General features: G+C 36.7%; 1 non-coding gene across 1 annotated transcript; it reads left to right on the forward strand.

Moving 5' to 3' along the window:
* The first annotated feature begins 8,056 nt into the window (after positions 1-8,056).
* Trnas-aga lies at positions 8,057-8,138 on the forward strand. The gene has a single exon. It is a non-coding gene; the product is annotated as a tRNA-Ser (tRNA).
* The last annotated feature ends 3,129 nt before the right edge of the window (positions 8,139-11,267 follow it).

Genomic DNA, 11,267 nt, shown 5'->3' on the forward strand with positions numbered 1-11,267 from the left:
TACATTTACAAGAGGCCTAGGAGCCTGAACTGTCACCTGTGTTGTAAAATACATTTACAAGAGGCCTAGGAGCCTGAACTGTCACCTGTGTTGTAATATACATTTACAAGAGGCCTAGGAGCCTGAACTGTCACCTGTGTTGTAATATACATTTACAAGAGGCCTAGGAGCCTGAACTGTCACCTGTGTTGTAATATACATTTACAAGAGGCCTAGGAGCCTGAACTGTCACCTGTGTTGTAATATACATTTACAAGAGGCCTAGGAGCCTGAACTGTCACCTGTGTTGTAATATACATTTACAAGAGGCCTAGGAGCCTGAACTGTCACCTGTGTTGTAATATACATTTACAAGAGGCCTAGGAGCCTGAACTGTCACCTGTGTTGTAATATACATTTACAAGAGGCCTAGGAGCCTGAACTGTCACCTGTGTTGTAATATACATTTACAAGAGGCCTAGGAGCCTGAACTGTCACCTGTGTTGTAATATCCATTTACAAGAGGCCTAGGAGCCTGAACTGTCACCTGTGTTGTAATATACATTTACAAGAGGCCTAGGAGCCTGAACTGTCACCTGTGTTGTAATATACATTTACAAGAGGCCTAGGAGCCTGAACTGTCACCTGTGTTGTAATATACATTTACAAGAGGCCTAGGAGCCTGAACTGTCACCTGTGTTGTAATATACATTTACAAGAGGCCTAGGAGCCTGAACTGTCACCTGTGTTGTAATATACATTTACAAGAGGCCTAGGAGCCTGAACTGTCACCTGTGTTGTAATATACATTTACAAGAGGCCTAGGAGCCTGAACTGTCACCTGTGTTGTAATATACATTTACAAGAGGCCTAGGAGCCTGAACTGTCACCTGTGTTGTAATATACATTTACAAGAGGCCTAGGAGCCTGAACTGTCACCTGTGTTGTAATATACATTTACAAGAGGCCTAGGAGCCTGAACTGTCACCTGTGTTGTAATATCCATTTACAAGAGGCCTAGGAGCCTGAACTGTCACCTGTGTTGTAATATACATTTACAAGAGGCCTAGGAGCCTGAACTGTCACCTGTGTTGTAATATACATTTACAAGAGGCCTAGGAGCCTGAACTGTCACCTGTGTTGTAATATACATTTACAAGAGGCCTAGGAGCCTGAACTGTCACCTGTGTTGTAATATACATTTACAAGAGGCCTAGGAGCCTGAACTGTCACCTGTGTTGTAATATACATTTACAAGAGGCCTAGGAGCCTGAACTGTCACCTGTGTTGTAATATACATTTACAAGAGGCCTAGGAGCCTGAACTGTCACCTGTGTTGTAATATACATTTACAAGAGGCCTAGGAGCCTGAACTGTCACCTGTGTTGTAATATACATTTACAAGAGGCCTAAGAGCCTGAACTGTCACCTGTGTTGTAACATAATTATTTTTCATTTGTTGAAACATGAAGTGGAAACATGCACACATTATATCATGCAATTTCACATTGGTTTGTCCCATTGAGCAGACATGTTCCACAACTGTGTCTCGTGGTAAGATTTGGGAGGAATATTACAGAACAAATTTTACATATATTTTGTATAACAGTCAAGTTTTCACCCTTCAACGGTAAAATTAATTTTCGCCCAATATTAACCCTTTCACCACTGTAGACCATAATGGACTCATCCAGATCAATGCATGGTAGAGTCTACTAAAGTTACATAGGAGTGAAAGGGTTCAATTCACCCTTCACATTTCATTACTTTGTTTATTATGTTGTTTACAAATGTTTGCTCTAATGATATACTCACCCTCATTATATACTTCACATTTCAATAGGCAAAAAATAGGCAAAAAATAGGCAAAAATCAAACTGCAGCGAACATTTCCCAGTATACAGTATAACAAAGCATCAAAACTGTCAAGAATGGGGTAGGAGTTCCAGTATGGGGAGTTATCATTGTAAGTGTGATGAGTGACCCAATATATTAAACCTGGCTATATATTCAAAAGTATTGGATACAACAGGCACACCGAGTTGTTTGGTGATAAGACAGCGCTAGACTGGACCTTACATGTTTGTTTATAGCGTTAGTGTTGATCTATGTGACATCTGACATTTTTCATGTCAGCAAGTGAGGCACTCTGGTAGATGAGAAACTGCCCAGGTTCTAAGACTTGGGATGTTTGTCTGTAGAATTAGGTGTAGGGTGTAAATATGGGACCGAACACCTATGGCCTGCCACTAAACGAACTTGTCACTTACCCAAATAATATGGCGCAAACACCACAAACAGACACACCGGTGATAAACATGAATTTGGACCCAATCTGTGTTATCTGCAATCAAACAAGAAACCCATCAATGGTCCCTGCTCCATATAGACAAGTCCGGTTTAGATGTCCAAGTAATGGCTTAACTCATTCACCCCTGAAATATCATAATGAACTATTCGAACCTTTGAATTGGAAGAGTACTAATGTGTCTTCAGGGGTGAATGAGTTAATGTGCTCACCTACATATAAAAATCTGAACTTCCATGTAACCAAATCATTGAAGCACAAAATTTAGGTCAAATTCATTATCTGTAGAATGTATTCAGTATATATAGACCCTCACTACATCCTTGATGCCAGAATTAGCCATGTGGCAAGGACAGACGGATTACATTTAAACAAAATTAAATAAAGGAAACATAATATTAGGATAAATATTTACAAATTGTTATATACATGTAGTTTGAAGACTGTTGTTTAAAGGAATTGGTCAGGATATAACTAATGGACATCATTATTAATTTTAAAATTTGCATTTTTTTCATGTAGACGGATACATCGTACATACATCAGAAAAACAAATTTGATGAACAGCAAAGAAAATATAAACTTTAAAAAATGGCCATCTCCTCAAAAATACTGTATTTGATCAACTTGAAAGTAAAGGATGGGCACAAACAAATTAAATAGCATTCGTTGGCATTTCTACTGAACATTAATAGCTATGGGTGGGCTTATTACCGGATAAGTACAATATTTACAACCAATAATCCACTATGTCTGCTGTTTACTTGAAAGTCTATAGTTACTGTTTCTTTAAAAATATAATCAAACTTATTAAACTTACATAGTTCCCAAATATAGGTGCAGTTAAAAATATAATCAAACTTATTAAACTTACATAGTTCCCAAATATAGGTGCAGTTAAAAATATAATCAAACTTATTAAACTTACATAGTTCCCAAATATAGGTGCAGTTAAAAATATAATCAAACTTATTAAACTTACATAGTTCCCAAATATAGGTGCAGTTAAAAATATAATCAAACTTATTAAACTTACATAGTTCCCAAATATAGGTGCAGTTAAAAATATAATCAAACTTATTAAACTTACATAGTTCCCAAATATAGGTGCAGTTAAAAATATAATCAAACTTATTAAACTTACATAGTTCCCAAATATAGGTGCAGTTAAAAATATAATCAAACTTATTAAACTTACATAGTTCCCAAATATAGGTGCAGTTAAAAATATCACCAGTTCAAACACGGCAAACACGAGGCCAACCACGCTCTCCGACACGCCCTTCATGGCAGCCTGCAATTGATAAAACAAAGATAGGGGTCTCTTAGTAAACCCGCCGCTGAAGCAAGAGGCACAATTGGCCTGTATCTCTCACCTACTATTTACATTGTGCCTCACATCTTTGACCTTCAACGCAAATTTATTTTAAAAAGTTAAATAACTTTACTCTACACAGTATTATTCTTTGTTGGAATAGATATGAATTACTCTACAACTTCTTACAGTTTCTTGGAAAATTTTCACTTATTGTATCGTGTAACCTTGAAAGAGGGTCAAGGTCAATCATTTGAAAAAATGATTGGTTATCCTTCATCCCATTATATCAATGGCCAAACCAGCTACCAGCTGGTCAATGAGAGTGTCCTGGCCAAATTGTGCCAAAGTGCCAAAAAGAAATTAAGGGGAGGCTACGGGATTAACAGAAGAAACAAAAGTGCAGTGGGACAGGGATCCTCAAGGAAGAAGATTCCTAAAGCAGTTTTACCCAATCCTTTGACCATGATCAGCTCTCCATCAATTGCAACAACGACCTTAAGAAGGCGATTCTTAAACCCTTATTGCCCACACAAACTGTTGATCCCTGCCAGTGATCAAAGTTGATCTTTGACCTTAATACAATTTGGTGGAAAAATATTCACATTACTGGTCTACGTTATAACTCGGTGCCCTTGGAATTAAGTTTTCAAGAGGAAGCTGTTCAAACAGACATACTTGACGGCAGGTTCCGTAGGTGCTTCGTGTCAGGTAAGCTTACTGATACTGTTACCCAGGCCATGATACTAATCAAATGCAAGGTAGATAACTCCACAAATGGCAGGAGGAATTTATAAGGTAGAATAATCAATACACTTAATTACATTTTAAATGTATATTTATTATCTCCGTTTGATAGGTCAGGTAGCAAGTCGAGGAAGAACCACCTGCCTGCAGGTCACTTTGTTATCGACCCAGTTCAGATGTGCTACAATAATATCCTGTCTCTAGAGAAATATAGGTACATTTGACAGGTATGTAACTTAACATCCAAGATCCACCCGAGGTCAAAGTTCACACTAATCGATTTTGTCAAGATCCATGACAACATGGCCTAGCTTTTACATGGAACAACACTCATTCAGTCATAGCTTGATAAAGGGAACAGTCGGTCTTGTAATGTTGCGACACGTTTAACAGGTACATTGTCTGTTTAAACGGCAATTTTAGCCTTTTTTAGCCAATCGGAGCAAAGGATTTCCCCCCGACATAATCAAAATCACAAAGATTTGCCTTGATAGCATCTAACCTATACGTAGAAAGTAAAACTTTGATATTAAATCGTAAGTGAGATTTTCACTTGGGACAAAGGATGAGGGAACATAAGTTGTGGAGAAATAACTCCTGTGGGATTGTACAACCTTACACATGGTGAATGGACAATGTGTACGTGATAAAAATCTGTGTGATTGTAGCTAGTGCACAAATGGACAATAGCTATAGTGTCATACATACCTCTTTTGGATAAAATGGTGCCAAAAGCGAGAAACAGGTACAGGCACAAAAATTCAAAAATCCCATAGAAAGAAGTAATATCTTTTTTTGCCTTGGAGCACGAGAGAAAGAAAATGTTTCCTCCTTGCCCTTCGGATCGGTGTCCTCTTTCTTAGTACCATCATTCATACCACCATAGTTCCTTGCCAAATTTGTTGTTACATTAATATGGCTATCACTCTCAGTTTTTTGAATACGAGGTCCTTCACCATCCAAATCCATAGCTGGGTGTTGTCTGGTAGAGCTGGAGGATATAACTGGAGAACAAAGTCAAAGAATGTTTTCAAAAACATTTCAACGGTGGATCCTAGATGTAAGGATGTGGGTTCAGTTTTCTGTATCAACAAAACTGACTTCACCGATATACATAGCAAAATAACTTAGGGGTTACTTTTATTTCTGAAAACAAAAATGTATTCAAACTGTCTGATTCTTTAATGTACTATTACGTTATATATATTTGAATGATTTCCAAGGGCAATTTAAAAAAAAAATCAACATGTCAAAAAAACAACATTTGCATGAGCTTCAAAAATTTAATTGTAATAAAAAAAATCAAAAAAAATCATGCATGTATTTTTGTATGCCCTCTTCTGGCCTGATGAACAACATTTACTACTCATTAGATGGAGCTGCAGAATGGATAATTCTACAAACTGTCATTTGTGGAACAGACAATTTTAGCCCGTTATAAGTTTCTCTTCTGAATTCGTCTTTTGAAGAATGTCTCATATCCAATAAGTGTCAAGCTAGTGAGATTTATATCAATTACCAACATTTCCTGTTGACCTTCAAATTTAGGTTTTACTCCATAATGTTGGGTACCTAACTGTAAACAAAATAACTCATTCATCCCTGAAATTTCATAATGAATTATTCCAACCTTTGAATTGGAAGGGTTCAAATGTGTCTTCAGGGGTGAATGAGTTAAACCTAGTGTGCTGAATGCTTATTGTGCGACAGATACACTGTTTCACACAGACATAATGGCGATAGTTATTATCAAAACAGAAAGTGTTCATTAATCCCAGCATTTTTGTGATAAATTTATTCATCCTTTAAAATGTGACCCTGCACTTTTTTGGTTGAGTATATTTTGACCATCAACATTGACAGTATCCAATAGTCTAGAAGTTAAGAATACCTAGCTGGACACCATGTATGTGTTAAGCCACGTACACGTGTTATCTAGTCCCATAATTTAATGTTGACACACCTTGAAAAGTTATTTTTCCTGTAAGTTTACCCTTTTCACCCCTATGTAACTTTAGTAGATTATACCATGCATTGATCTGGATGAGTCCATTATGGTCTGCAGTGGTGAAAGGGTTAAGCTCTTTCCTCCCTATTCCTAAGATTATATACACCAAAGGTGACCGAGCATTCCTACAATTATTGACATCTATATAAATTGAAGGTGAAGCATTGACACTTAAAACATTTATTCAAAATAGGTTATATAGCGTAACAACCTGTACAAATATCATAACAACTACAATCACTAGATTTTTCTATCAATTTGAAAGTAAGAAAATTGATCAATAAAAGTTCCTCGACAGCAGGTACCATTCACATCAAAATTGATATCCCTAGCTTTAATATGAGAAACATTTAAACTTTTTGAGATATTGACACCTATTATATATGCCATAGGGGTTAGCATAGACATACCATATTATAAGACTCTTTCATGCCCAGGGGTGTAGGATAGGGAAATTCTACCTGAGGGGTTTTCAAATTTTAGCATACCCCATATTTGCATTTACAAAGTTTGCGCAGAAAAAATAATCTCATCTTTCTAACGTGTATGGTAAATGTACCGGAAAAGACATCAGAGTTTTCCAAATTTGTTATACCACATCATTGTTGAGCCACTGAAGATAAAAATGTCTTTCACCCCTATATTTCTTACCCTGGACAGCTCTTAAGTTATTACACACATGGAAATGAGAGAAATATTTATTCTTTTATTTCAAATCTGACATATGTAGGCAATTTCTACTGGGGGCTTATATATGCAGAGGTTATAAGCCTTATAATTACTCTATCAAACTTTCCAATATTATATATTCATAATAAACATTTTTTTTTTATAAACAAATCAGATACATTTGCATATGTTTTGAATGCATGTCTTCCATATATTTTGTCTTAAACTATAAACAAAGTTATATTAATTTTGTTATCGTTTGGAAACAAAGTAACAAACGGAAATAGTTTACTATCTGTAAGATCATAGTCTTGTTTAAACAAACGTCATTAAATTCTATAAAACAGTATGTCAGCAGTCCTGGCCAGTCAAGTACCTAGTTTGTGACCCTACACAATCACAGGGACCTGAGGATTACGATTTAACTAACGTCAGCCTATATAGCTATAGTTTACAGCTTTGCTTAGCATGAAGCACTGGCCAATATTCCTTGGACATATATAACTCCGCACTGATTTTGTTAACATAAATGATAATCCGACATGGCATTACAATGCAATGTAACGTTACTTGTCTGTATAATCAAGACCCTGTGTCTACCTGTGTGTACCTACCTGTAATTAGCCGGGTGGACAGAGCTCAACTTCCAAATGCTGCCGCGGATATGTTTACTCAATTATGAATGACTGGCCGACACACCAATTAATTGATCTCAAGTTGCTGGTGATGATGACATCGTTTTGTGACAATCCTAAGATAAGCGTACTCTATTGCACAACACATGGCAAAGCTTATCTTTTTTTGTCTTAATTAGAGTTATCTCCCTTTACGCTCACTGACAGTTCGTCAAAGTTAGTAAAACCTTACCATAATAAGTTGTATTACATGACCAGCAGGAAACGTAATGCTGTCATTGTTCTTTCCTATGGTTTGACTGTTAAAGACATAAAATAACATTTAAATTCGCACTTTTTTTACCGAAATTATATTTTGATTATTAATATGCTCTATCACCAGGCGTGATATCAAGGTCGTCGTGGCCGAGTGGTTAAGGCGATAGACTAGAAATCTATTGGGGTCTCCCCGCGCAGGTTCGAATCCTTCCGACGACGCTTAANCTATTGGGGTCTCCCCGCGCAGGTTCGAATCCTGCCGACGACGCTTAGTTTTTTTTTTTTTCCATTTGTGTTTCCAATATATCTATGGAACCGCTGTAAATGTAGGCAAATTTATGGAACGCCAGAGCTGTATACGTTCGTTATATGATGTGCTTTTGTCATTATTTGATGTGCTTGTGTCATTATATGATGTACATTTGTTCAAGAGGAACATAAAAACTCACCTCTTCACGTCTGCATTTTAGAATCTTTGCAAAGACGTCATGTAAATACCACCCTTTTATTTGTTCAATTTTGTGCACATTGCTTGTAAAATGTATGAAAGTGATTGCAAGCCTTTGTTGTTTGTTTTCACAATTAAAACCATTACTATTATCCATATGTTGTAAAGCGCCTTAGAGTAATTTTACAAATTATATAGGGCGCTATATAAATGTTGTATATTATTATTTATTATTATTTGTCAATATATGATATGCTTTTGTCGTTATATGATTTACATTTGTCATTATATGATGTGCTTTTGTCATTATATGATGTACATTTGTCATTATATGATGTACATTTGTCAATATATGATGTGCTTTTGTCGTTATATGATGTGCATTTGTCATTATATGATGTACATTTGTCATTATATGATGGCCGAACGTCTAAAATATCATTGTGTTGTTTGTGTCCAGCAGGTCAAGTACTTACGAGATATAGCTTGATAAAATGGCATAACGCGCGGAAACATATTACTAGACGATAGATAGTTTTGAATATTTGCAGCAGCCTATAAGCTATCTGACGACGAACTCAAAAGTCTAGGACTTAACACAATCGGCGATCGGGTGAGGTTTAGAGAGGCTGTAAGGAGACAGAGCGTGAGAGATATGCATGCCCGTGGGCCACAGCTTCAAAAAAAATACTAAAAACGCGGGGAGGGGGTAAAGTTTACTATAGTTTACATAGGGAAGTAACACTTTTGGGTATTTTTTGACATTTTGTTGTAGGCAATTATTCTTACTTGGTGAGAATTATCCTTGGAGGAAGATGGCATAAAAATGTAAAATTGGGATTCCTACTCCAATCCCAGGGGCCAGGGTGGGGCCCAAAATAAAAAATTAACCAATATTTCAAAAATCTTCTTCTGCAGACTCAGAGGTACTACAGTCAATTTCTATGCATGGATGGAAAGATCATCAGGCGCTTTATTTATATTGTAAATTTCAAGACCCCCAGGCCATCCGTTCTCCGTTCTCCCGGGGGGGGGGGGGGTAAAATTTACTATAGTTTATATAGAAAAATAACACTTTTGGGTATATTTTATCCATTTTCAGCAGAAAATTATTCAAACTTGGTCAGAATCATCTCTGGTGGATGAGGGTATTACATAGTATAATTGGGATTCCTACCCCATCCCAAGGGGCTAGGGCGGGGCCCCAAAGTGAAACTTTACCTATATTTTTAAAATTCTAAATCCTTTGATGACATGACAAGTATTGTATTCAGTTTACATGTTGATTTCAACATCACATCTCAACAATGAAATTGAGCTACCAGTTCCTTTAATATAACTCAGGTGACCGCTAAGGCCTTTGGGCCTCTTGTTAATTTTCTGACCCAAGGTAAGTAAGTAATGGCAAGAGGAACAGGTGCCATGTTTTTTTTAGAAAGGTTTGCTTATAACTTGCATATCTCGGTAAGTGAATGTACATGTGAGAGTATCATTCTCTATGATTATTATAATCACTTGTACACCATTGTACACTGGTGTGTGGCCCAGTAATTAGAGGATCTACACCCTCAGTGTTGATAGGAGTACTCAGCATGATAGATGTTGTTGTCTGAAGTCTAACAGTGGGGATTCAGAGGGGTTTCCGGATCCTCCCCACACCCCAATGCAATTTGCCAGATGTGCATTGGTCCCGAATTGACCATGTATTTCCCATTTTCGAGCTCATGTTTTTTTTGCCAATTATTTTGGGAAAAGGCCGCTATGCTATAAAAATTGGGAAAATATCATTGACGTTCTGGTTCAAATTGGGAAAAGCAAGTAAAAGATTGTTTGTAAAACATTTATAATTTCTAAAAATGAGTAAAGCACGCTTTATTTGCATTTTGTGTAATCAATTTGCAGTTCTCCGTCTTTCTCTCTGTATAAATAATATATATATAACAATAACAGTACTATTGTTGATAGATATAGATAGAACATGAGGAAATCGGGAAAATAGTCAAAATACCGGGTCTATTTTCAATTGGGAATGACATGGGTCCCTTTACAGGACCCTTGATACACACCTGGCAAAATCCCTGGATCTATATTTTTCCAGTTCGGGTAATTTTGTTAACTAAAATGTTAGTGCAAAAAATGTAACATCTTCTATGTCAATTTACTCATTTTTAGCCCACCATCATCAGTGGTGGGCTATTCAAATCACCCTGTGTCCATGGTCCATCCGCCCTTAAACATTTTTTGTTATCGCTATATTTCTCAAGAAGTGCTGAACAGATCTTTCTCAAATTTCAAATGTAGTCAGGTCCCCCTTGGTCCTTAGTTGCGCATATTTAATTTGAAACTGATGGCAGAGAAATGATGGCCGTCAGGTGGTCATTTTGGATTTTGGCAGTTGAAAGTTATTTTTTCGGAAAGTGCTAAAAGGAACGGTCTCAAATTAAATATGTAAGATTCCCCATGGTCCTTAGTTGTGCATATTTAAAATTTCAGACTGTTTGGAAGAACAACATGGCTGCCAGGATAAAAAATCAGAATAGATCAAACTTAAATAGAACTAAGATCTTACAATGGTGGGCAACAAGATTCATCTGGGATCTCTCCATATCAATGTAATATCATAATCCCATCAGTATCTTGATTAACCCAGTGGTATCGTTACCTTGGTGTACTGTTATATAATTTGTTTACACGCCTTTTCAGCACAAAAAATGTACAAACGGAAGGACAGTGTTATCCTGTCTAGCTGAGGGGCGGGACAGGAGTAATTTGGTCATATTGCTATCTCTGGAACCATAATATGTGATGGATTATATACATATTTGTTTGGAAGCATTCTCAGGTGGTCATGATTCAAAAATGCACAGGGAGACTGACCATTCCTAATGAGGGGGCAGGGC

The sequence above is a fragment of the Mizuhopecten yessoensis genome, unplaced genomic scaffold, assembly GCF_002113885.1.
Source record: "Mizuhopecten yessoensis strain PY_sf001 unplaced genomic scaffold, ASM211388v2 scaffold1869, whole genome shotgun sequence".
NCBI lineage: Eukaryota > Metazoa > Mollusca > Bivalvia > Pectinida > Pectinidae > Mizuhopecten > Mizuhopecten yessoensis.